Source organism: Cryptotermes secundus, unplaced genomic scaffold, assembly GCF_002891405.2.
Source record: "Cryptotermes secundus unplaced genomic scaffold, Csec_1.0 scaffold13, whole genome shotgun sequence".
Classification (NCBI taxonomy): Eukaryota; Metazoa; Arthropoda; class Insecta; order Blattodea; family Kalotermitidae; genus Cryptotermes; species Cryptotermes secundus.
In genome coordinates, this window is record NW_019734350.1 from 483,083 (window position 1) to 510,067 (window position 26,985).

Here is a 26,985-nt window from a genome sequence, read left to right on the forward strand (position 1 = left end):
TTACCTTTGAGTCGCCTGTGTGTACAGTACATAAGGTTCCATTGATCCCTACCGCCAAAGCTTTCCCCATTTCTTTTAGAAAGGGCGTAACCGACAAGTACTGGAGGCTCTAAAAGCTTAGACCACAACAGCGGTAGTCGCAACCCCAGTGCCCTCTGTCGCTTGTCTCTGCAGTCGGCCGGAATGTACATACAAACCAACCGATACGTGGGGTTGGACCGCATATATCGACATATAGCTATATGAAGACCAGAAATACGGCTGTCCCCTTTTAAACTTATGTTAGGGAGAGAAAATATAAAGGAGAACAGGTTAACCTTTTCATCTCTATATATATATACAGAGAGAGCTTTGCTTTGATGCATTTTAGCCGCAACTTTTTCCCCATCGTTTATTTCTATCAATAGAGGTCAGGATCCATTCCATACATGAATAAAAAAGAACGAAATGGAAGAAAAATGAGAGGGAAGAATTGGGGAAGGAACGGATTTGCTTCTGAACTTCTGAGATTATATGTCCTGTCCCCCTGGCCACTTACATAAAAATTGACATTCCCCAGTAAAAACATGGGGAGTAGGGGCCGTCCGCGTATTGATCATATCCACCTGTTGATCGCTGTATCTGTTCGTGAACTGGTGTATGGCAACTGAGGGCGAGTAATAGAAAGAATTGAGAACAAAAGGATAGTGTAAAATTTAGGTCACACCCCGAGACGTGATAACTTTAAAATAAGTTTACGCGTTAATATACTCGTATAACAGGCATGGAGTGGTGAGATACGCATACAAAATTTTGGTCGGAAAATCGGAAAGGAAGAAGCTACTAGTAAGAACTAGAGATAATTTGAAAAAGAACCTTAAGAAATAATTTATAATGTTGTATATCCGACTCAGTTGTCTTGCTTGGCTTAAGCAGTAAAGACGCTCATGAGATGATTTTATCAGGTGATAACTTGATTTGAATGGAAAAATAGCGCCTCCGGTCTAGAAAACCGAAATTAACGGCCTTGGGGATTCGTTTCGCTGACTACGCGACATCCTCTATCAGCAAAAAGTTGGCACTAACTTCGCCGACGAGCGGCGGTCGATCGGTCGGTATAGTTCGCTCGAGGACTAAAGCCACGGAGTTTGTTTTTGTTTTGTTTGATAGCTTGACTTAGCAGTAAAGACACTCATTGGAAGTTGTTGATAAGATGATAACTAGGTTTAATCAGAAAATACGCTTGCAAGGTGGATGGAGTTTCTCAAATACTCGTATGTCCTTTGAATCACAGCTCTAAATTTGTGGATGACAATGGATCCATTGAGGAAACAAGACAATCTTGCGCTCTCCACAGCGTCCTAGCCTAACTTCTTCATTTCTCCTTTACATTCAGCCACGATTTTTCTATATTTATTTTTCGAATCCTTCAGTATGAACTGTTTTTTTTTTCTTCTTGGCACTAGAGCCCCAGTGGGCCTAGGCCTACCTCCATGAACTTCTCCGTTCACTTCGGTTTTTCTAGATCTTACACATACGGTAGGACTCCTTGGGCGGGTGGTCAGCTCGTCGCAAGACCTCTACCTGTATACAAACACAGAAAAACGCACACACACAAACTAAACATCCATGTCCTGAGTGGGATTCGAACCCACGATTCCGGTTTCCAAGCGAGCGAAGACAGTACATGCGTTAGACCGCTCGGCTACCGTGACCGGCATGAACTGGCTTACTTTTGTATATTACGGGCATACTGGTTTTAGGCACGATGAATAGTTGGATTGTGTGAAACTGCACAGTTAGTGCTCTCCTACTGCACGCGGTAGCGTAGTTAGTTGAGGCACTATACTAGAAGCCGGAAGGTCAGGGGTTCAAGTCCCGGCGAGGTCATTGAATTTCTTTTTCCAACTGACCTAATCCTTCCAGCCGCACTATGTCCCTAGGGTCGACTCAGCCTCTAACAGAAATGAGTACCAGAAATTAATTAAATAATTTTCCTGTGGAGTAAAGCACGGCCGGCGCGTAGAGCTGACAACCTTACCGCCATCTTTGAGCCGATTGTCTAGATAATGTGGGACCCTCAACGTCCCACAACCCTATGGGCCTTCACGGTCTGTTACAGGGATAGCTTTACTTTACTTACTTTACAACTTCATTCTTATAACGAGGAAATTGACCACATTTACAGGTAACGATGCGAGATCGTCTCCGTTATTTTCCTTAACTAACTATATAATACATCAGTCTTTTTATTTTTGGAAAGCAGAAAGTCTGAGAGATAGTAAAGAAATTTGCCACATTTCATGTAATTCTAAAGTTAACCACCGTGTTCAAAAGATCCTCATGCATTAAGCCCTATATCTTTCAGGTCTAATTTAACCGTATCCTAGGGTAGCAACAATTTTGGTCAAAAATAAGACCACAAATGTTCAATCAGAGCAGATATTGGTTCTCCTAGTCATGTCTACACCTGCCTGAGGCTCTAATGACGAAGTTTTATGTCCTATCTCCAAGGCGAATTGAACCCTGTCGCTGTTGGTTCCTCCCACTGCCTCTCCCAACATATATCAAGAATTATACCAGCTGGAGTGTGACGGTGACCCCTTACTTCCTTCTAGCGCCTGGGTAAGAACTCGTAGAGCTTAAGGCCTACTTCCACACTTTCGTAAACTTTACGTAGACCCTGCATCATAACTGTATATATGGACCGTTCTTGTGAGTTAGGAACCACAGATTTTTGTTAGAATATTCCGTTAAGGAATTTAAGAAGAAAAATCCAATCAGCATGTCCGTAATATGAAAGCAAGTTTTACGAAAGAGCTGAAGGAATATTTTACTTGCAAAAGTTATAAACACCGGACGTAATAGTAAATAAAATTATGTTTTGTTTTAACGTAGGATATTACGTACTACTTGAAAGTCTTAGGCTTTTATTTATGTTTTAATACCTTCTTAAAATGCATGAGAGACTTCGTTCAACGTCGTGTAGGAAGCAGTCATGACCTCCGCACACAATATTTAATATCTTGTAATATGAAACATACTTTCTAGATTTCTACACACAAACATATATAGGTCTATTCAGGTTCCTAAATAATGTCGGTTTTATCTTATTTTTTTAATTACAATCGGTAAAGGTTTAAAATGTACACCTTAATCTGCGCAAGTCATCAAGAAACCATTTCCCCTTCTAGGCAGCAGTAGCAGTCATCGTGAAAGACAAATGAATGTATGGTTGCGAAAAAATCATTAGTGCGATTGAAACAAAGCTTTCTAGAACAATGTGAGAAGGAATCTGGTACGGTCAGAGTCTAAATTACTGCCTCACAAGTGTACAGTCTCCGGGTCTTTCGACTATCTCAGGTACTGTTGCATGTCCCTCCACTAATTCCTCTCCACACACTCAGAATTATGAAGTTAATCTCCATAATATTTAACAGTATGGTTCCCATCTCTCAGAACACACATTGCTCCTTCATTACGAAGGCGCACTGGTTCAGAATGCTGTGCAGAAAAATAGTCGTTACTTATTTCATAATCATTAACCCATATTTATACTCCATGAGCACAATTTGTTATTTTTTGTTAAAGCAACTGATGCATCTGTCACTATGCATAATAATATCAACATTAATATTACAATCAACCAAGTTGTCTTAAGCAGTAATAATTGTATTCCAGAGGTGCCTAAATCTTATCTCGGTCGGGATACCGATTATATTGAACAAGTTTATAGTGGTTTTCTTCGGTTATTCCAAATAAATTTCGGTCTAGCACTTTAATTATGTCATTGCTGCTTCCTTCAAAATTATTTCAAATTCATTATTCATTATTATCCAATCATTTGACCCTAAGCAGTCTGAGATGTAGACATCGTTAAGTAAATCATCTGTCTACGTATCTATGTATGGCTCTACTGCCCTTTGTTGGACCTTGGCTGTTTTTCAGTTTCTTAATCCTATACACAGTCCACAGGCTCCTTGGACGCGGAATCAGCCCATCGTAAGGCCGCTACCTACACACGGAACAACACAAACACAGAATAAACACACACAGACATCCATACCTTGAGTGGGAATGGAACCCACGATCCCAGCGTTCGAGTGACCGAAGACAGTTCATGCTTAGACCGCGCGGACATTAAGTAAACTACAAACTGCGAAACAAATAACTATGAAGTTGCCTTTAGAATAGTAATACCAAGGAGTCTAACATAGTACAAGTATATAACTGGGTAGTGTAATATCATCTAACGTATTGTAACTTAGTGTATGGTGCAAAGTCTGCCTTGAAAATATATATTCCCTCAGCTGTCAAGGAACTCCGTACCTATTAATCGAAATGTTATACATGAACGTCTCTACAAGTAACATTAATAATTGTTGCACATCTACCTAAAGGATAAATTTTTATGAAGCCCCATCGTTAAACATGGGATACATTCTGAGATTCCGAGTGAAACGGGAAGACAAGAGCTTCCAAAATGAGAAAGGGAAACATGAGTGAGAAAATGTGGAGCAACGTGTTACATCCTCTCACATATAGCATGAGGTTTAAAGTAGTCTCTACCTAAAATATTAACACGATGATCACAGTGGAAATAGCGATTGTAATCATAGACTGCAAGCTTGGTGCGTTCCAGCTTGTTGGCATCAGTAAAAGTAAAGGAGTTCCAAAAAAATAAAGGCGTATTTTAACTTAAATGTAACTAAGCTAAAATATATCGCCAATAAACAGCCAAGCAAAGAAAGAGAAAACGTTGCAGCCTAAACTAGATCCAAGAGCTCAATGTTTTGAAGCAAAATGTATAAAGAATAGTCAACATAATGGTGGAAATGAAGCACTGAATCAGGAAATATTCCCCGTATTCAACAGTGTCAGTAAGAGTCATGTAGGATTCACAAAATTATAATCTTAGACCAACATGCCAGTTAGGGCCGCGCCATAGCTCAAGCGGTTAGTCGCTGGCTTCCCACCGCGGCGGCCTGGGTTCGATCCTGGGTCTGGTCAAGTGGGATTTCTGGTGGACAAAGTGGCGCTGGTGCAGGTTTTCTTCGAGTACTTCGTTTTCCCCTGCCAATCTTCATTTCGCCAATTGCTCCACAGTCACCCTCACCTATCATCTGGGGCTAGTACAATAGGCCAGAAGTGGCCGCAGTACAAGGGACTTAGTCCCACTCCACTAGCAATAAAAAAATAAGCCAGTTCTTCTTGAGGAAGATATGTCTGTGGTTTTACTGATGCTGAGCCTAATGACGTCAGAAGTGCTCCACTTAGAGCAGAGTATAATCGTCAAGAGTTTTAACGGCAAGCAAAATATTTTATGTCACCGTCAAAAAGGAAACGCCTAGTGTACTTTCCTGCGTTGCACAATTCAGTGATGAATAGATTGAAAAGCAGAGGCCCCGAAAAAAATCGTTGAGGAATACCATAGACCACGCAAGAAAGACGATTAATAGGTGCATAAATAAGAATATAAGATTGAAAAAATTCTGTCTTCTGTGGTAAAACGCCGTGTATTCCGTTGGAAGTTAACCGACGTTTCGGAGAAACGTCACCTATCTTTAGGGTTGAAGAGTAAGCCAAGCAAGAAACCAATATGAAGCAGTAAGCAAGCTGGTTTCTTTGCTCGTTTGACATGAAGATGACGGCGACATGTTCCTCCGAAACGTCGGTTGAATTTCAGCCGGGTACACGGCGATATACTTCGGAAGATATAACTTTTCATTGCCACCGGTGTGAGGACATAAAATTGTATGTTGGTTAAATAACTACGGAACCAATTTACATAAATGTCAGGAAGTCTAAAGGCACCAAGTTTATGAAGAAGGTAGCCATGAGAGGCAAGGTCAAAAGCACTTCTAAGGCCATGTTAAACTGCATCAACCTGACATTAAGAACCGAATGAAAAGCCAACAAAATCAAGATAACTTACTATATTGGTAGTGGTGGTTCGAGGGCTAGTGATAACATACTGTCAGGGATTTAATTACAACTGTAAATAATATGAAACATGTTCGTGCATAATACATTTAGATAATTTTAAACAAATAGTTGAGAAACAAATTGGTCTCTAATTTCTAACAGAAGAGCCGTTCCAATTTTTAAACAACAAGAAGTTCTGGGAAGAACCGATCGCTACTTTCCTTTGATATGACAAGGACCGCAAAGGAAATGACGCCTCCAACAATTCTTCGTTGACGCAGGAACGTCTTTACCAATCAGTTGCCTAGCAACACAGAAACACAGACTCTCATTTGATACAACACGGACCGCACAGAAAACGACGCATCCAACAATTGTTCTATTATTGTGTTTATTAGTTAGCTGGGGAAGGTGTTTACCGTACCGTTACTTAGCAACGATAAGGGTTACACATATAGACTGATTGGAGCAATTAATGAAGCACGCCGTTGAAATGGGCTGAAGTGCCAAATTTCATAAAGAATGGTTCAAGCTTTCAAAAGTTGATAGGGAGGATACACTGGCATACAGACAGCATGGTGACTTCGTAAGTCTAATTTTATTTTTTCAGAATAAGGAAAGTAAGCTAAAAACGGGACAAATTGTCGCTTGTTACCATGGTTTGGGAAATGTGGTTGCTGTAAATTTAGGTTTAAATTGAAGATTACTGTCTTTTGGGATATAACACCGTGTAGTCCGCAGAAAGTCAACTGATGTCCTGGAGGATCATATTGGCTCCATCTTGAGGACCGAATAAACCGAGCAAAATGCCAGCGTGAAAGCAGGTAGCAAGCCGAGCACTCGGCTGTCAGAGTAGGGAGTCACGTTATAACCGATGGTGTCAGTCAGTCTGTCGTGGTGTCGAGCTCAGTCTGGAGCTCATGACCAGATTTTAGTTACTGTTAGATAGTCAAAGTTTTGCCGATATGGAGCGCCCTCTCTGACCAGTAGACGTTTCCGTCGCTTGGTAATCGTAGTCAGCAGTAAGTCCTTTATATTTATAAATAATAGCCCATCAATTGTCAATATCTACGTCGTATATTCTATTTACAGTCTTACATGCACTATACATGGTAGGATAAATTGTGCATATGTATATAATTCTTCTGTCTGAGCAAGACATGGAAACCTCTCATCTGCTCCCTGAAAGATGGCAGGATGCCTCCATCACATGAGAGCAGATTTGGGTTTTCCACGAGGCCGCGCATGTCCGTGCAGCCTCTCCTTATCAGGGAACAAAATATGCCCCCTCCGGACACTCAGCAGCCTCCCCCCCCCGGATGTCTCAGTTTCCTTCCAATACCTTTGCTCCCTCATCCCCCCTCCCACCCACACGGCAGCGTCCCACTCACTTGACCTCTCTCCTTTACTCTGTGCTCTGCCCAACACACCATAACATCTTTCCCTTCTTTTATCCTAAACCAGAAAATAAACGACCCTTTTTAGGGCCATCAAAACTCCTGTTCTTGTCTCTTATTGGTTCGCTCGGTAGTCTGTCCCATGGCGAGCCAATGGGAACTGAGGTCCACTCTTCCATTGCCATTGCCCTCCTGCTTCTTATATAATCCAAAATTTCCTGCCCACAAGCTTTCACACTACGTGTTCGACCCTGAAGATGGAGGCGCTATGTTCCTCCGAAACTTTAGTTGAGTTTCAGTGAACTACTTTGAGCTATATTCCAGAAGATAGTACCCTTCATAAGCACCTCTGTGGGAACCTCAAATCCTACTTAGGTTTAAAACATATTTGAGAACATTTGCAGGTTTTGAAGTTAGTGTGAATTGGAATAGTGATGCTAATTTTGAACAGACATGTACTCCACTCGCTGTCTCTTTCTGGCACAAAGTGTGTGTGCGTGTCATAGTTGTGCAGTAGTTACACTCTTAGAGCGCGACCAGACCGACCGAGCCTTTTATCTCTGACCCGATCGCAGAATGGTAATTAACAATGCAATATGTTAACAGTTGGGGGCAATCATGATGGCCGACATCTTGGCGTTCGGTGCAAGTCGGTGTAAGGCAAGGAGACATCAGTTTTCGTGACAAACCAAGCGAGATTCCTCGTGTCCACCGTTTCGCCAGCCAAACAACTAGGGTACTGCAAAATTATTACCTTCTAAGAAATCGATCCAAACATTCACGTGAGAACCTCGTCGTTTCACTGGGAGCAGTGGTTATTGACATCCGGTGAAGTCATAATCGTGCAACAAATCGATTTAACTCTTCACTCTTATCACGTCAATCTGGTAGCTGCTAATATCCCAACCGTGTCGGGTTCGAATCCGGAAACCGTTAAAATTAGGTACATCAATTGGTTCTAGAGTGACAATCACATAATAGTACCCCTGAGACTTTAATTTATGAAGGAAGATATTCGATTCTCGGTCGGAGACATGCTATAATGATATATAAAACAGTAATTTTCTGTTTCTTGAGATAAATCCTGGGATAATAGGTGAAGGTGAAGGTGAAGGTGAAGTTGTCCTTGTACTTAATTAATTAAGCACTAAGCTGCGAAGGAGCATGGGGGAGTGGATATATAGATTCACCTTTTCTTGACCTCGGCACTACTTGGATGTGAGTGGTCAGCTTCATACCCCAGCCGCTTTACCCCCTGGGAAAGAGCCCACGGTACCCATTGGATAGGAGTCTGGGTGGGCCCCAGAGCTGGTCTGGACGACTTGGAGAAGAGAAAATTCTTGATAGTACTGGGACTCAAACTCCGACCCCTCGGTCGTCCAACCAGTAGGAAGTGGCTATACTAACTGAGCTGTCCCGGATCCTTCCGGTATAATAGGTCTACCGTTAAACAGGACATGACCAGTCCAGTCCACGCTATCACAGTCCTTCTTGGTTTCGGGACCTGCCGGAATCAATGACTGTATCTTTATTCTTTCCAAACTCTTACTTATTCTGAAATGAAGCCTCCTCTTCGACGAGAAGAGGGGTCCAAATATTACTGGTCACTCCCCCTCTACTGGGGAGTGACTCTGCTGGCTGTCACTTTCACTCTCTCACTTATCTCTCTGGCTCTAAATCACTCATGGTCCAGTACTGTGCAGTAAACTGCTGCTGGACCTCGCCAGCAGAGTCGTTCTTGGTTTCGGGGCCTATCGGGACCCATGACCATGTTTTTATTCCTTCCAGAATTAAAATTTTTGAAACTGAGGCCTTCTCTTCGGTGAGAGGACGGGCCTGAATACCACTGGAGACTTCCTGCCTACTGGACAATTCAGTCCATGACCCGTTCCTTACACGTTCTTTTATATGAAACACTCATAAACAGAATTCGTCCAGCCGACAAAGCACATTTAACGAACAAACAGTACAGAAGCACAAACTAGTCTACGTAACGGTCAGTCCCTCTATCAGAGAATGTTATCTCCAGCTTTGTATTTGTGAAGTTAGATTCGTCGGCCAAAGGGTGCATTCCTTTACTGACTTCATCGCGTTTTTCCTCAAAGTCTCCAGGCAGATCCTGAGATAGAAATTAAAATGGGAAATAACTGTTTCTTTCCGATATTTTGTCAAATTATTTGCTAAAGTCGCGGTTGAGGGGTTATCATTTCTGCTTCGTATTCGAAAGATCCAGGGTTTAAACCTCAACCCAGAAACCGGCCATACTTAATGGGGGGGGGGGATTTCTCCTGGGTTTTCCTCAGATTCTACAAGCAATTTTCTGAGATGCTACTCCAGAGTTGGCCACGACTGCTCTTTTCAACATTTCAATATATTAAAATATTTATTTATTTAATTATTATTAATTATTATCCTAAATTTTACACACGCACATATATATTGATTGATTGATCAGTAATCTGTCAGATGACAGGTCCACAGTCTCTTCCAAAACATTTCCTCCACTTAATGTGATCTTCTGTTTTTGGAAAGAGACTATCCAGGAAAAGTGATAATGTGGTAGTTTTTCCATATATAGCACTTGTAATTTGTTTGTATACAGTAAACGAATTTATGTATATTTAAATTAGTTTATTTGTCGCTTTACCGTGTTGAGGCGTGTTAAAATACCTCCACCGCACCCCCCTGCAAGTCGTAGAAGGAGACGAAAAGGGAACTTGGTGCCTGCAGATATAACTGAGCCACCCTGTCAGTGGGGGACGTAAATGCAGAGAGACCTAGTCCTTCAGCTTGGGTTTGGATGCAAGGCTACGACTTTGTTCTGTAAAAAATAACGTTGCGAAATCCAAAGAAATGAAAACCGAATGGTTTAAGTCACAACGGAGTAGGCTAGTCTGGCAGAATCGTCTAAGGGAGGCTATGGTCCAGATGACGATAATTTGTCTCCTTAGATAGCTTGTGGTTAAGATTAATTTTCTGCAATTTCTTACTGGTTCCATCCAGCGTTCATTATCAGGTTGCTGTGAAACCGACACTACTCTTCATGAAGAACACAATCGCGGCCTATGTAATGGGACGTGAGCCGGGATTGTGCAGTCGGTATAGCGACTGGCTACGGGCTGGACGACCGAGGGGGCGGAGTTCCAGTTCCGGTGTTATTTTTTCATTGCTAGTGGGTTGGGACTAAGTTCCTTGTACTGCGGCCACTTCTTGCCTATTGTACCAGCCCCAGATGACAGGTGAGGGTGATTGTGGAGAAATTGGTGGAATGAAGATTGGCAGGGGAAACCGAAGTACTCGGAGAAAACCTGATCCAGCGTCAGTTTGTCCACACAAATCCCACTTGACCAGATCCGGGATCGAACCCGGGCCGCAGTGGTGGGAAGTCAGCGACTAACCGTTTTAACTATGGCGCCGCCAGTCCAGTTCCGGTATAGTCAGACCTGCTCTGGGGCCCACCCAGGCTTCTATTCAATTGTTACCGGGGACTCTTTCCCGGGTGGTAAAGTGGCCGGGGTGTTAAGCTGACCACTCACATCCAGTTAATGCCGAGGTCAAGAAAATGTGGGTCTATACATGCATTCCTCCATACGCCTTCATGGTGTAGTTCTTAAGTAGTTAAGCACAGGGACAACTTTATCTTATGTAATGGGACTGTCAGCAGTTATCACACCAAAAACAGACAACGGCACGACAAAAAAAGAAGGAAAGAAAACTGAAACAAACAGTATGTGAGATTTGAGACTCCCACGGTGCTGACAAGGATGGTTACTGTCCTTTTTGATGTGACATCATGTAATCTTCCAGGTTTCCTTAAAGATGCAGGCATTGAGTCTCTAAGAATCTAACAATGTACGACGCCACATCACATCATATGGTTAACTTGAAACCAATTACAGCCTTAATCCATATCTGAGCAGGTATCCAAAATGTATCCTAGAATCGATACGGTTACTCCAACCTCGAACGAAAAGGCGCAGTGTTTTCATTCAGGCAGGTGGGTAAGGGGAAAGTCTCCTGCCGCTTGAACCTCCCTTGTGACGTCTCTATATTCCAGCACAAGCTCTGTTGTTGTTGTTGTTGCTGTTGTAAGGAAGAAGAGATGGCGGTGATTTGTCACTACACCGCAGTTACTACCCTGGGCTGTCTTAGGCAGTCCTCGCGTGACTTCTACAGCGGTCTCTGTGTCAGGCCTTTCTGTCCACCGATCAATCACAAGCAAAGGGGGAACCCTTGCTTCCCAGCTGACTAACTGACGGACAGACTGAGGTGTGTGTATATATATATATACTATTTAGATTGATAGGACGCTACCCCGAACAGCTTTATCAATGTCTTGCAAGTCGTGGAGTGACCCAACTGCTTCCGTTCTTTATCGGAGAACTGCACCGAGCTCAAGCCGTCTCGTTTCCATACTGCTAGTCAAGCTGTCTTCATTTCCTTGGAAAGCGTATTGATAAGTGTTCTAGTTTTGACGCGTTTCGTTTGTATCCGCGACGTAGTTGCCATGTTTAAATCTCGGTTGAGTCACCACCCACTCTCTGTTAGCTTTTCGTATGAGTAAACGCAAATATGTCCATAAATCTCTTGGCATGCCAACTTTGTGCGCATTTTAGGACTCCTTGGCTGTGTCATAGCTCAGGTGGTTAGTTGCCAGCTTTCCAACGCGGAGGCCCGTGTTCGATCCTAGGTCAGATCACGTGGGATTTTTGGTGGACAAAAGGGAACTGGGGAAGGTTTTCTTCGAGCATTTCGGTTTCCCATGCTAATTCTCAATCCACCAACTACTCCATACTCATCTATCACCCAGGGCTGGTACAATAGGCCAATTAGTGGCCGACGTACCAAGTGGACTCTGTCTCATCCCACCCCAAGAAATTAAAAAAAAAGAAACTAAACTAGGAGTGCTTAAACTATCTTATTTCTTTTTGCAGAATACCTTATGTTAGTCTATTTAATGACGCTGTCAGTAACTTAGACTACAGAAGAGAATGACTGAATGATTAAGAATAATGAATTGGCACGGATCTGGTAGGAAGAGTTGGTACTTAATTGAAGCTACTATCCGTGCTTTTTCCTGGAGTTACTGAGGAAAATAACCAGATAGCTCAGTCATGATTGTCGGTATTTTAGCGAAAATTCGAACTGGGCATCTCCAAAATATATCTGAGAAGCCTTATCGCTTGAGCCAGCTTAATCTGTACTTAAGTTTCCACAGCGAGAATGTCTAACAATGAATCAAGCCTTAAGCAAAATTTCTAGAACATATTTCGCCTCTAAGGATGTCCCTTGTCTTGGATCTCCTCGTGACAGTGGTTTCTGTCCCATCTATATCACTCCTATTCGTATGTAGAGCTCACAGGCTTGTCCACTCGTACAAAGTTAGTTGGACGAGTACAGGCGTCTCAGCTCTTGAATTACTGGCCAACTTTCTTTATACACACGTGAAAGGTAGAGTTGTTCCCGTGCTTAACTAATTAAGCACTACGCCATGATGGCGTATGCGGGAGTGGGTGTTTACACCCACGTTTTCTTGACTTCGGCACTAGTTGGAGTTGAATTGTCAGCTTCACGCCCTTGCCGCTTTACCCCCGGGGAAAGAACTTCCGGTGCCCTTTGGATAGGACGTTGGGTGGACCCCAGAGCCAGTGTGGAATACATGGAGAAGAGAAAATTCTTGCCCCCACCTGGAATCAAACTCCGACCCCTCGGTCGTCCAGTCGCTCTATCGACTGCGCTACCCCGGCTCCTGTTATACACACTGGGAATGGAAATTAATTTAATGGTGCAAGGTATTTATTCACAAGTTTATTTTGTAATTGCCCAGTTTTCAAGAAATTCGATGATATTTATGCCACTAGAAAGTCTCACAAACGAACTACTACTGCGCCCTATCACATGCCAGTTGTATCCAGTTCACACTCATTCACCCTATCCCTGTAGATTAATTTTAATATCATCCTGATTTTCATGCCTAGGTCTCAGAAATATCAATTTTCCAAATAAAGATTAATATGCACTTTTCATCGTATCACATGGCTTGCCCATCTCATCTTCTCTAATTGTGTCGCCCTAGTGACGTTTTGGAGTACCATAGATTTGTGAGAAATCGAGGCTTCCAAACTCTCTAGAAAGTTGGCTCATAGATGGCGGTCAGGTTGTCAGCCTTATGCACCGGCCGCCCTTTACCCGCAGAAAGATTCCTGGTACTCATTTCTGTTGGGAGGATTAGGTCATTTGAAAAATCCAAAGACCTCATCGGAAATAGAGCACGCGATCTTCCGGCTTCTAGCATACTGCCTAAGTCAATTACGCTATAAATTATAAATTATGAAGCTCCTTGTTATGTATATCTTTCCATCTTCCTGTTACTTCCTTTCGTGCATGTCTCTTTATTTTCAGTAGCAATTAGTTCTAGACCAATGAGTTTTCGACTGCTTGAAAATTCAGGCAAACTAACTTAAGTCTAATCGACTATTACATGTCAGTGAAAGCTGTCCTAGCACTTTCTAGGACAAGGAGCAATGAAAGCAAAGATCTTGAGACAGTGGCTTGCTTATTGAGGATTTTATTCCGCATTGTGATTTTAACAACTTAGAAAAAAATATTTAACATCATGCCAAGTACATTTGGGGCACGCGTTAGCGTAGTTGGTTGAGCACTATGCTACAAGCTGGAAAGTCGCGGGTTCGAGTCCCAATGAAGTGGATTTTTTTCAGTATACCTAATCATTCCAGCCGCACTATAGCCCTGGGGTCGACTCAGCCTCTAACAGAAATGAGTACCAGGAAACTTCCTGGGGATAAAGGGCAGCCGGCCAGCTCGTAAGGCTGACAACCTTACCGCCATCTGTGAGCCGATTTTCTAGAGAAAATGTGGAACCCTCGACGTCTCACAACCCTATGGGCCTTCACGGCCTGTTACAGGGATAGCTTTACCTCTGCCAGGTACAGCTGTGCCATGAATTTTGGCTCTCGCATCAGAAAATCTTCTACCCTTAGTAAATTTGACAAGAAAAACAATTGTCTCGAAGATGAAAAAAAAATCTATCTCCTTGGATATAACACCATGTAATCCGATGAAAGTCAACAGATACTTCGGAACAACATATCGCATACATATTCATGGTCGAAGAATAAGGCAAACAAGTTAACAGCATGTGGAAACGACATTTTTTTTTCAAAAGTATTGTTTGATTTTCACTATGTTACTCGGAGTTATAATGACCTTAGTCAGAACCTCAAATCCAACAAAACTTTATCGATATTGAAGAAAGCAGTCTTCTGGGATTTGGCACCGTGTGTATGTGGTGTTACCGACGTTTCGGAGGAACGTATCGCCTCCATCTTCTGGGTAGAAGGAAAAATATAAGAAATCCGCACGCGAAGAGACCGTGAGAACCGGTAAAAGCAGTCTGCTTTCTTTATAGTCACCGCCGTGAAAGCCTCAAATCTTTATCGATATTGTCCAGAGGAAAGAATATGTAATACTAAACCTACACCACTTCCAACAGGAGTCTTATCTCAGAGTTTGTGTCCTAGAGGAAATAAACTTCGATAATCCTGAATACAGGACCGGAATAGCATACTGATGTCTGCGCAACCCACATCGGTGTTACAGGTTATGTTAAAATTTACATATAAGTGAATATGTGAGAACTTATCTGACCCAGGTCGCAATATAAATACCTGTTGATTTATGTTCCTATCGTTTGGATAAACAATGTAGTAGAAAATTATGGCAATTTCCGAGTTTGCAATAGATAATTCAAAACGGACGTCTTGCAATGATTCAACAGCTGGAGAGGACATTTTAAATGATGCCTTTCTTCAAATTCCCAAGATCTACGAAATGACAGTATAGTTTTTGTGCTTAAATTTTCTCATGGCCTTTTCTTATTCACCTTGTGACCTTTCAATAGAGAAAGGTCATCTTTGAATCACATTCATTACCTCTGCTTTAGTTGAAGAGGACATGAAAAGAAAGACAAATCAGTGTTGTCTGATTCAGCGGAAGTAATGCAGCAAATACGACTTACTTTTGCTTGCAAGCACAGCAGCTCTGTGACACACTGAGACCTTGAAAAAGTCGTCATGTGTACTTGGCACCTTCGAATCGTTTATCCTATGTTTATCTGCTCCTGTCTTTTAATTGTGCAATTTATGCTGAACTTATCCACATTTGGGTTATCAAATTAAGAAGGACGGGTGTGACTCCACGCAATACTCATGACAGACATGAGAAGTGCATGCAGAAATATAGACCTACAGCCTGAAGCTAAGACCTGGTCGTAAATACGAGGATAATATTAAAATGGTAAGATAAAGGTGCATAATAGCACCACGTCATGAAGACTTACGGGGATTCGAGGTATAATTCCACGCATACTCAGCCTCGGCATTTGATGGAGGTGAATGGTCGGCTTTACGTCCCGCCCTCTTCCCACACAACAAAAAATCCTGGTACCCACTGTATCGAAAACTGAGTGGGTTTAAGGGCCGCTCTGGACGCTGTGGAGGGAATAAAAATCTCATTTCCCCGCACAAAATCGTGCCCCAATTCTACGGTCGAATCATAGTCGCTATATCACTAAACCATTTCCGTTCCAATATCGAATTTGACTTTAAGGAAGTAGGAAGTTTGGACAAGAACAGAATTCTGCTTGCTCAGGGTCCAGTGGCGGACGCCTGTAAATGCGATAATAAATCTTCGGTCTTTGGTTTCCAAAATAGGATGGGAATTTCGTGACCAGCTGAACAACTATTAGCTTTACAAGAACGACTATGCTTCATGAAATTGGTTAACTGGTTATTTTACACTTCCGTAATATTTGGCAGGAGCCGGTAACGTTAGTCGAGCGGTCTAAAGCATGCACTGTCTTCGCTTGCTCGGAAGCCGGGATCGTGGGTTCGAATCTTACTCAAGGAATGTATGTTCAGTATTTTGTGTGTGTGTGTGTGTGCGTGCATACGTGCGGTTTTCTGTGCTTATGTACAAGTAGAGACCTTGCAACGAGCTGATCATTCGCCCAAGGAGTCCTACCGAATGTCTAAGAGCCAGTAAACCGAAGTAAAACGGAGGATTTTATGGATGTAGCCCAAGGTCCAAATTGGGGCTGTGGCGCAAAAGGAAGAAAAATATATTACAGGAAACTGTCGTAGCCCACTTTAAGATATTGTGTCATTATTTGTCTTGAAGGATTGTAGAAATCCTGTGATATTTAACGAAGAAAATCAACGACATATTTACAAATATTGGAACTTTTAAATGATATCGCGAATTTCGAGTTTTTTTAAAGACGTTAAAATCTGACCAACGAGACGAGAAGATGAAATATTTCCTTATGCAGCTCCGAAAAGAACAAGGAATTTTTACGAGGATTTAATGTCGAATCATTGGAAGTCGCTCCCTCCAGTGTTTATAAAAATAATTGATTCAGTCATATGGCTTCATTGGAAAATCACAGGTTCTACAAACAAATCTTAGGGGCCTGATAGAAATAAAACGGCTTGGACCTCAACGTAAGAGACGTGGCCTTTTGAAGTCAGTGCAGTTCGTTTAAATTCTTGACAGTAAACCATTGGTTTTCTAAATGCAGGCATGGCCCATATGCATATTCTATTTAGACCACTAAACCAAAATATCTCAGATGTGTACAGTCCACAAGAACTCGCACCCGTAAGTTCGAGAGCGCTAGTCTATCTGATTGCTTGCGTAAGAGTGCGAGCACAGGCTCCCACAGCCCAACCTCTGAGATGTCAGCTGCATTGCCGACCCATATTTTTCTTATGGGAATGGACAGTGAACACCAGGTCAGAAGTATGCATCCTGCCTTAGTGTCACTAAATTGCGCGTTGATTCAGAAGTGACATAGATTAGGATGATTATTCTCTTGGAGGCCTACACAATCACACGTTTCTGTTTTAATTTTAATTTCTTTTTAACTTGGGGACACGCTGTAGCGTAGTTGGTTGAGGCACTGTGCTACAAGCCTGTAGGTCGTGAATTAGAATCCCGATGAGGTCACTAGATTTTAAAATGACCTAATTCTTCCAGCCGCACTATGGCCCTAGGGTTGACTCAGAATCTAACAGAAATGAGTACCATGAATCTTCCTGGGGGTAAAGGGCGGCCGGCGTGTAAGGCTGACCTCACAGCCATCTGTGAGCCGATTGTCTGGAAAATGTGGGAGCCTCGACGTCTTACAACCTTATGGGCCTTCACGGTTTTTTAAAGGATAGTTTTGTTTTTATTTTTAGTGGGGTGGGACTATGTTCCTTGTACTGCGGCCACTTCTGGCCTATTGTACCAGCCCTAGATGATAGGTGAGGGTGATTGTGGAGCAATTGGTGGAATGAAGATTGGCGGGGGAAACAAAAGTACGCGGAGAAAACCGGCACCAACCCCAGTTTGTCCACCACAAATCCCACTTGAGTAGACCCGGGCTCGAACCCGGGCCGCCGCGGTGGGAAGCCAGCGACTAACGGCTTGAGCTATGGCGCGGCCCAAAAGGATAGCTTTACTTTTTACTCTCTTACCTTTTCCGTTTTAACTCTGTAAAATCTGGCTCGAGTTGAAAATGTAGGGCTTCAGGAAGCTCTGGAAAGACTTCGTGACGCCTACTTCCCTCACAGTGCTGCTGCCTATGTGGCGAGACAAGAAACATGAGTAAATTACTAATTACACAAAGAAGTGATTCACTTACTTGCCTAATTTCCAGTCCTAGAGATTTCGTATATATTAAATTTTACTCATGCAATATCAACATTTCAGATCGTCGTCATGCTTGTAACTGTTAACGTAAAAACAATATCATCCAGAATTTGTAAGCATGTTTATTGTCCATACACAAAATTCTATGTTGCTTGCTCTAACAGTTCGTTAATTATCGCTTCCGAAAAGAAATGTATACACAAAAATCTTGTTTTATCCATGTTTTTATATATTTTACAAAAATTTACACAATAATAAAAGATATTCTCGACGATCTATTACCATGTAAAAGTGGGTAGGCCTTTGTTAAATGGCGCTGGTCTTACTTTCCGCCTCAGGAATTTGAATGATCTTCACATTGTGGTTATTGCTGATTGGAGATTATGAAGTTCAGAAAAGAGGTGATGATGGGTGAAAATTTTCAGTGAATTCATTAATTATTATGGGTGTCAGACGAACAGACAAAATTAACATGATTCTACAAGCATGTCTTCCCTTATAGAGCAAGGAATGTAGTCTAAGGGTGAAAACAATAAAAGTAATTCACGGGAAAGTACAGGCAGATGTTAGCATATGATGTTCCATGTTAGAACGCTATAATGTTTAATTTAAATTTATAGTTATGTGCAGTGTGATGCAAATAACCATTTGTCATGCTTATTAACAACAAATATGTTACAACTACTTGTTCGGATGTTTCAAGCTGGGAGCAGAGTAGAAACATCTGCGTTATTCACAACTTTAAAATTATCTTTCAACCAAGCAGGATGTATGCATTTAGCTGGTGCTCCAGTTGTCTGTGAGGCTATCCTCACTGACCCTTAGCCCAACAGGTACTCTCAACTGTTATGCACATCACTAAACACTGTGCCCACCTTGTAAGCATTTGCTGCTTTTGCCTTGCCTTTTCGTAGCTACAGTAGGTCTACACATTTAGAGAGATAACTAAAAGGCTCTTTCTGGAGCTTAGAATCCTCAGCTTCATATTATGGAAATCGTGAATTCGAATCTCAAGTATCCTTCCTGAGAAGTTTGCATGGTCCTTCTCAGTTTCTCCCTTAAAACTCTGCGATAACATCAGCAGATAAGACAGCTTCTTTCTACATCCTTTTAAATTCGTCCTTTATAACTGCTCTATAATTCGACGCTGTTTAGCGTATGACGTCAGTAAAATACCCCTCAATAAACAACAAAACGTCAGGTTATGGACGTATATGGTAAAAGTTAATAGAAAATAAATTTTCCCTGTGCTTAATTACGCACTATACCATGAAGGCTTATTGGGGAGTGGATGTATAGACCCAAATACTTTTGACCTCGACACTAGTTTGAGGTAAGTGGTCAGCTTCACGACCCGGACGCTTTACCCCCGGGGAATGGGGAAAGAGATCCCGGTACCCATTGTATAGGAGACTGGATGGACCCCAGAACCAGTCTGGGTGACACAGAGAAGAGAAAATCTTGCCCCTACTGGGACTCGAACTCCGACCCCTCAATCATCCAGCCCGTATCCAGTCGCTATACCGACTGTGCAGTGTGTTTTCCTTAAAACATTTCAGTGCGTCCGAACGATATAATTTTAGATACCACTGATCAGTTGGAGAAAGAACTAGTTGAGCGGCCTCCGTAGTCTAGAGGTAACGTTCCCACCTCATGACTCGTGGTACGCGGGTTCAAATACCCGGCGGAGGTCGTCGAATTTTTAAGGGCGGAAAAATTCAGGGAACAAGTCCTCCGGGAGGGACTTTAAGCTGTGTGTCCCGTGTCGTAACTTTACGGCACGTAAAAGAACCTCATATCTCCAAAGGAGATCACTGAGCCAAATTCCAGGACGTTTCCCGCCCAACAATAGTCTCTAAGGCCTCTGATAGATGGGGGAAGCATTATAGACACCGCCAAGCAAGTGTCCGAACTCGCTTGCTCGGCGGGACTGATGGTACGCACCATTATCAGTAAGGTATAGAAACTGGTAGAATATCATAGAGGGAATCACAATAGATCAAACTGGTCGCGGTGCATGGGAAAACCCACCCTCTCCAATAACTAACTAAGAACTAGTTGACTGTCCAACATGGCTACTGGGCTGTGTGTCACCATGTCTGTGTGCCTGTCACCAAGTCATTTCTATTTCCCATTTTAATATAGGCTGCTCCTTTCATAAGAGGCAATTCTTAATATTCAATAAATAAGTAAGTATGTATATAAAGACTTACATAGGCCTATATATGCATGTATGTATGTGTATGTGCGAAGTTTCTTGGCTGGCTTCTGCTTTTACGGAATCTGAAGGCACTCCACACTTTACCAATATATTTTTCAAAAGTCACTTTAATATTATCTCCTCAGATAAGCCCAAATCATTACTGTGTTATGAAGTACTCGTCATTATATCCTATCCATAGTCAGTTGAATCCTCCCCATTCCCTCTCACACTAACCTCTTTCTTAAGATCCTTTTTAATATTTGATACTTAACTCTCATGTATGCATGTATGTATGTGTATGTACGTAGTTTCTTGGCTGGCTCCTGCTTTTACGGAATCTGAAGGCACTCCACACTTTACCAATATATTTTTCAAAAGTCACTTTAATATTATCTCCTCAGATAAGCCCAAATCATTACTGTGTTATGAAGTACTCGTCATTATATCCTATCCATAGTCAGTTGAATCCTCCCCATTCCCTCTCACACTAACCTCTTTCTTAAGATCCTTTTTAATATTTGATACTTAACTCTCATGTATGCATGTATGTATGTGTATGTACGTAGTTTCTTGGCTGGCTCCTGCTTTTACGGAATCTGAAGGCACTCCACACTTTACCAATATATTTTTCAAAAGTCACTTTAATATTATCTCCTCAGATAAGCCCAAATCGTTACTGTGTTATGAAGTACTCGTCATTATATCCTATCCATAGTCAGTTGAATCCTCCCCATTCCCTCTCACACTAACCTCTTTCTTAAGATCCTTTTTAATATTTGATACTTAACTCTCATCTACAGATAGGTTTCGCCAAGTGTCCCCTTTCCTTTACTGCCCTCAACCAAACTGCATAGGCATTTCCCACCTCAGGCATGTCCAATCCATCTCATCCTCTCTCATTCAATTCTTTTCCCAATTGCTCTTCCAGCCCATTCAGGGCCCCGGCCTCTTATTCAGTTCCGTAATCATTTTAAGAGACGGTGGGAACCCTTGGACGAGCGATCAGCCCATCCCAAGGCCTCTAACTAAAAACAGGACAACACAAACACAGAATAAACGCACACACACCAAACATCCATGCCCTAAGTGTGATTCGAACCCACGATCCCAGCGTCCGAGCGAGCGAAGACAGTTCATGCGTTAGACCGCGCGGCAACTATGACCGGCCCTTCATTTAATGGCCCCATTAATGTTATGTGAAGAATAGAATTCGTGACACTCCTGATTATGAAGTACTTTCTGTCTCCTCTTTTGGGCCCACGTGTTATCCTAGGGGATCATTTCAGATACCCACTAAATCTACATTTTCCCTTGGGGTGAGATTTCGCACCCGTATGGGAAAGGTTGTTAAGCAACTAATAAATGAGACCTAAAAGTCTGTGACGATGGTAAATTGCTACAAGTAATATGCTTTTGGACATTATCCATTGTCTTGTTTATTTACAAATAACCGTCCTGTTTCTTTTTTTCAAAACACAACATTTCGGAGACTGGATTCTGTCCCCGTCCTCAGGTAAAACCTACTCATTTGGGTCCGATAGACAGAGCTAGCCCTTACCTCCGGATATATGGGGCTGTGTATTGGACCCAACTGAGTAGGTTTTACCTGAGGACGGGGACAGAATCCAGTCTCCGAAATGTTGTGTTTTGAAAAAAAGAAACAGGACGGTTTGTTTAAAGTAACCAAGGCGATGGATAATGTCAAAAAAAAATATTACCTTTAACTAATAAATGACTGAGCAACATTGCGTCCATTAACTTCAGTACAGAATCTAGTGAACTTACAGGAGTAATCACGTGACAGAATTACGTGCATGTTCTCCAGCTTCTGGCGAGTTTATTGGTTATTATGATATTCTCTCATGCAAGTCTCTCTCTTCCCACAAGCACCGTTATTTTAAAGCGATTCTCCCAGCATTCTCCACAGTTCTGCAACATCAATGTAACAAAAGGCACTGTAATATTGTCAATCCCTTAAGTCCAGCAAACCCATAAGGAAGGTAAAATTACGTGAATTTTTGTACATTATGTACAAGTTTAGATACTTTAAGTCACATATTTTGAATCAATTAAGGTGAAACTATTATTGTTTGTCTGAACGTAAACTTTAAGTACTCCGATATACAGAAGGATAATATATTATTTTGTTGTGGGTCTTTTGTTTGGATCATTGTACGTAACCACACAGTAACTATCTTGCTACATATGATTATATGACAATATCTGTCAGCCTTTCTTTCTGCTTCTATTCAATTGATGGAAACTGAAAAAAAAATGAGTGACATCCTGATGATATATACATGTAACTACATAACAATGCTCCTAAATTGTGAGACAATTGAAGCACAACAACCTCATATCCGCTGCAAGCCTACGTAATTTTCATTTCGTACAAAGGTTGTATTCTTTTTGTGGCTGACTGTTTATTATTCGCATCAGCGACTAGAACAATTCAGGTTTGGGGGGAGGGGGGATAGTATTACTTGCGTCATAAGACAGAATTGGTGATTTTCGTTACGGGTCTGTGGAATTTTCAGACGTATTATAAACAACGGTATTCGTTTCCACTTACATTGCTACTTCAATTACATCTGTTTGAAAGGGAAGGACTTTCCCGGAACGCTACTTTAAGATATTCCGTCATTTCACAGTTCTGCAAATAAGTTCAGCTGCTCTCTTGTGGACAGCGGAAGTGCCTGCATCAAAACTGAGCCAGGTTCGAAGCCCGACCACATCATAAGGTATTTACTTAAACAAATACTCTTGCAGATGGCGGAACGCGGTAGCGTAGTTGGTTGAGGCACTATGCTACAAGCCGGAAGGTCGCGGGTTCCTTTCCCACCGAGGTCACTGGATGTCTCAACTAACCCAAACCTTCCGGCCGCTGTATGGCCCTGTGGTCAACTCAGCCTCTAACAGAAATGAGCACTAGGAATCTTCCGGGGGCTAAAGGGTGGCCGGCGGCTAAGGCTGACACCCTAACAGCCATCTATTAACCGACTGTCTAGAAAATATGGGACCGCCGACGTCTCACTACCTTATGGGCTTCCACGGCCTGTTGCAAGGATAGCGTTACCTTGCCTTTTTTCACCTTAATACTATTGCAGATTTTCATTTTAGAAATGTTACCGTTTTACCTGTAATTTGTCCATTTACGCTTCTTAGAGTCTAACAATAATGTAACGCAATTTTGAATGAGCAAACCTGTTTGAAATAAATTATCCGTTGGCCAATATTGGAATTCAGCATAAAATGTAGCAAAATTGAAACTGAAGAAAGCAGAAAGACTGGTCTGCTTTTACCGGTTCTCACGGTCTCTTCGCTTGCAGATTTCTTATATTTTTTCTTCTACCCTGAAGATGGAGGCGATACGTTCCTCCGAAACGTCGGTTAACACCACATATACATGGTGCCAAATCCCAGAAGACTGCTTTCTTCATAGTCGCCGCCGTGAAAGCCTCAAATCTTACAAAATTGAAACTATTAGGAGTTCCGTCTTCCTGGATATAACGCCGCGTACTCCGTTGAAAGTCAACGGAAGTTTACTACCTGCTTCATGCTTGGTACTTTCTTGGTTTATTCTTCGACATTGAAGATGGAGGCGTATGTTCCTCCAAAATGTCGGTCGACTTTCGATGGACTACACTTCGTTATATCTTAAAAGATAGAACTCTTCATAATAACCGCTGTGAGAGGCTCAAATCCCACATATGCCTATTAGCTCCTCCGTTCTGTCGACATGGTCTGTCCTTCGGTCCGTCTCCGTGAAATAACTTTAGAACTGTAGAACGTATTTCCATAAAATTTAATATATTAGGGTTTTACTGAACCCTGTTCTCAAATTCCGGTTGTGGTTCAGTTCGGAAAATAATAAAGGACCCATTATGTGAATCCAGACACGAATTTCTGCACGCGTTTCAAGTATAATCTCCAAATGTTAAGAACAGAAGTTGCACAGAATACTGAAACATGCAATTTACATCCACTGCTTTTTTGCTGCAAGTCTTACAGTCTTCGTGATATTTAAACAAAAGAGGTTGGGTCCACCTGAATTGCTACACCATGCGTGCATTTCCAAACTTGTTATTACTGAGTTCAATTCTTGAACCTAAGACAGGAAGTAACAACAGAATGGCGAAAGCTACATACTTGGAGCTTCACTATTTGCATTGGGCCTACCCACACACTGTTGCTATGGATACTGAGCCGAAATTAGTGAGACTGGTAGAGCATTTTGGACGCACGGCGAAACAGAAATCGCGCAGTAATTGTCGCTCCGGTTCTGAAGTGGAGGTACTTCATGTGAGATAATAGTTGCGAGGAAAATAATTAAAGCTGTCTTAAGGAAATTATATTATGAATATATGAATTGAATTGCATTTGAATGGGGCTCAGTGACGTTGTATGGTAAATATAAATTGAAAAAAATCGATCCGAATTTTGTAACGGCTGAAAATGTCCAGGTAAGATGAACATTTCTAAGCAAATTCTGAAAGACGACCATGTGGTTTATTGCCGCTCCTGTCCCATAGAAATGAGTCCGTCGTTAACAAATAAATTACATTTAAACAATGTATATACGACACAATTACATCCTTTAATGTACTGTTATCAACATTCTTGTTTATCACCGAGGTTGTTTGTGTCCCTCAGCCATTTCCCTCTCTCCTTCAAAAAATAGTTTCTCTCTCTCTTGCTGCTGTTTAATCAGCTGCCTAAAGGTGATATATTTTGATAATACAGTCTTTTCTCTAATTCTAATTAGCACTTCAGCTGGAGCCTAGACCAATGATTTCAGCACCTTAGGGCTCCATTCTTTTGGTGAAAACGTCAGTTATCTGTCCACTACGCCTCTTCCAAAACACAATTTCGCGTTGTTTTATGAAAGTGCCATCTGTAGCCTTACTTCATCGCATTTCGAGTCTTTTTCGTATTTGGATTATAAAAGTAAAGCTGAAATTGTCCCTGGTCTGTTACGCAAAATGCCATGAAGGCGTGTGGAGGAGTAGAGGCATAAAGCCATAAATTCTTGACCTGTGCGCTGAATAGAGGAAGTGGTCAGTTTCACGCTCCGGTCACTTCACCTCCAGCGAAAGAACTTTCTGTGCCGTTTTGATTGAGTGTCTGGACGCCGTGGTGGAATAAGAATCCCTGTCCTTGCATGCATTCATTATGATTTGAGGTAGTCACGGCGAAATATGTTAAAATTATGGCTGCCTTGGTTGTGACTCCGTAAAGTCTTATCTGTGAATACCAGGAAGATGCTTCCTTCACCTTTATTGCTGAAGATGGAGACGGAACGCTTCTCTCAGTCGCTCAAGAAGCGCACAGGATATCTGGATCCAGAAGACCAATATAAAACTATGTTATCGTCTTAAGGTAAGAGACCAAGCTTCACATCCATATACAACAACAAATAGAAGTAAATTTTCATATATATTTAATCTTTATACTTTTCGCTACGAGGCAGGAATACAAGAAAAAAAAAACAATTTATTCGTGAGTGTGATTTTGATTTGTTACTACCGTTCTCAAGTATTGTAACTCAAGTGGATCTTATTAAATCGCACCTGTGCATGGATGTCATAGCATAAATTAACGACACACGTGGTCACTCGATAGATTTATTGCACCAGTTTTAGTCTGATGCAGAGAATGAAGTGTCAGCAATGCTCAGAGTGTTGCGTTCCTATGGACCTACCGCCACGGCCAAGAAGACAAGTTAATTGCTACCAGACTGACTGCCCGAGCACAGCACGTCACAGCATGTCCCACCGTCTTCGTGCAATAAGGATGTAACTCACTGCAGACGAAGAACATTCACCAAATTGCTTGACCCAAATGATGAAGACAGATCAGGGATACTTGTCTGCATACACGTTCGGTCATTTAAGGCATGAATAATTTTTTAACTTCAAATAATAGATTGATTTCTTGAATATAAGTACAATCTTTGTTTGCATAATATTCTTACGTCCAAAAATTCAGTATTTTTTCGAACAGTTAAAAGCGTACAATCTAATATGATATAATTTTACCCACAAGAGGCCTATGCTGATTATAGATGTGAAGAGAACACTAAAATTAATCAAATCATTTTAACATTCTCCTGCTGCTTCAAAGAAAATCATCTCTTTATTTTAAACGGGACTGAAACTTGGTCTCTTAACCGAAGAAAAGACCGACTGCGAACGTTTGAGAGAAAAGAGTTGCGGGGAATATCTGTCGTTATATGAGAGAACAGGAGGTTGGAGCAATCTGCATAATTAGAAGCATCACTCTTTATAATCTTTGCCTATAGTCATTCTTGTGTTTGAATCAAGGAAGGATAAATTCGTATAAAATATTTGATGGGAGAGTCTTTAGTTAAGAGACTTCTAGGAGGACTTAGGTGTAGACTGGAGGATAATATTAAAATGTATCTGAGAGAAACTGTGTGTTCTTTGTGTTGACTGCATTGAAGTGACTGAAGATATGGTCCCATAGCAGACTTCTGTGTGTACACGATATTGAACTTTCAGGTTTTATATTGTCACCTGTAGGGGAGGTGAATGCGTGCGTGACTTATAGACGGTTTTTGGATTGGATGATTGGATTTATTGACATTTTATTCACACATCTCGGAACTAGACGTAATACAGCACTATCGCTGATCTACACACTTTACAGTTCAGCGTTACACACGCGCTAGGGTTCCCAGTGTTCACTAGTAGTATCCTGGCAACGGATTTATGTCAGTCTCACTGTCACCGCAGCATACATGAAGTA

General features: G+C 41.8%; 1 long non-coding RNA gene across 2 annotated transcripts in view; it reads right to left on the reverse strand.

Moving 5' to 3' along the window:
* Positions 1 to 26,985, reverse strand: part of LOC111868747 — a 295,313-nt gene that overhangs the window by 88,885 nt on the left and 179,443 nt on the right. Inside the window, exons 3-4 of one of the 2 annotated variants that reach the window (XR_004513474.1) lie at positions 22,003 to 22,146; positions 17,840 to 17,944 (exon numbers count right to left, since the gene is read on the reverse strand). This is a non-coding gene — a long non-coding RNA (uncharacterized LOC111868747). The remainder of the gene's footprint in view (positions 1 to 17,839; positions 17,945 to 22,002; positions 22,147 to 26,985) is intronic. The other variant, XR_002843552.2, reaches the window with a different exon arrangement.